Source organism: Fragaria vesca, unplaced genomic scaffold (genome assembly GCF_000184155.1).
Source record: "Fragaria vesca subsp. vesca unplaced genomic scaffold, FraVesHawaii_1.0 scf0510704, whole genome shotgun sequence".
NCBI classification, from domain to species: domain Eukaryota; kingdom Viridiplantae; phylum Streptophyta; class Magnoliopsida; order Rosales; family Rosaceae; genus Fragaria; species Fragaria vesca.
This window is the reverse complement of record NW_004441178.1, coordinates 1-1106: the sequence shown is the minus strand read 5'-3', so window position 1 is coordinate 1106 and position 1106 is coordinate 1. Positions and strand designations below refer to the sequence as shown.

The 1106-nt window shown below is 32.5% G+C and overlaps 1 non-coding gene across 1 annotated transcript; it reads right to left on the bottom strand.

Annotated features, from left to right (window-relative positions):
• Positions 1–634: 634 nt before the first annotated feature.
• On the bottom strand, positions 635–705 carry TRNAC-GCA. Its single transcript has one exon. It is a non-coding gene; the product is annotated as a tRNA-Cys (tRNA).
• Between the last annotated feature and the right edge of the window lie 401 nt (positions 706–1106).

The following is a 1106-nucleotide window of genomic DNA, read 5'->3' as shown; positions in this document are numbered from 1 at the left end:
TTCTAGTATAATCAGAAAAGATTAAGCACAAGCTTAATATGCGGAGACCCCCTCCCCTTGGAAGTATCAAAGAAATTAAATTAATATGTAGAAATAAGAAAAATAGATTCTTTCTTTTGTTGCCCTTCATTAAGTAAGTATAAAAAAATAGAAGAAAGGTAGATCACTACCTAGCCCATACTCTATTTCTTTCCCATTTTATTTTGATCTAATCCTTAACGTCTCCTTATTGTCTCTATGAAACAATCGGAGGACGCCTTATTATGTTCTTGCCTAGAGGTTAACGAAAAAAAAAAGAAAAAAGGTATATATTATATATATTATATATAAGTAAAAGCCAATTACTCATTCAATCGAATTAATATTGATTGAATTGATTGAATACCGGAGTACTCAAAGACTTTGATGAATATGTATACAAAGTATCTTCTGTCCTTTCCGCAACTAAAAACGCAATTCGATTTCCGTCCTTCTATCCAATCGAATTCCAAACCCGGCCCATAAACGTAGACACTCCGTTAGTAATGGAAGGACTATCAAGTATTTATCAGTTTCCTGCGTTTGCTTTCGCCGGAAAAATTTTCCAAATTATATCAGCAAAACAGGAGAGGGTATGTCAATTCTTTTGGTGATTAGGCGACACCCGGATTTGAACTGGGGAAAAAGGATTTGCAGTCCCCCGCCTTACCGCTCGGCCATGCCGCCTAAAACGATACCAAAAAAAATCTATGAAAAAATTATCCGTTTGTCTTCTTATTTATCGTACTGTACTTGTATTTTGAATCTGAATCCCGTTTTTCTTAATTCCTTTTCTAAAAGAAATCTTTTTTTTGTTTGGGTTGGGTTGGGTTGGATCCATCCCTTCGATTGATTGTATAGTATCTTAAAACCACACAATCTCTAAAAATTTCCCTTACTTTTTCTAGTGAAAAACAAAATTTTGTTTCAGTCATAAAAGAAAAAATTCAGAACAAACTGGAACCTTTAACTATTAATTCATGAATGATTCGTAAATTTAAATCTCAAATTGCGTTTCCTTAATGATATAAGAAAATAAAAATTGATACAATCAGTTATTGAAAAAAATCCTTCGCAATTTCAATTAT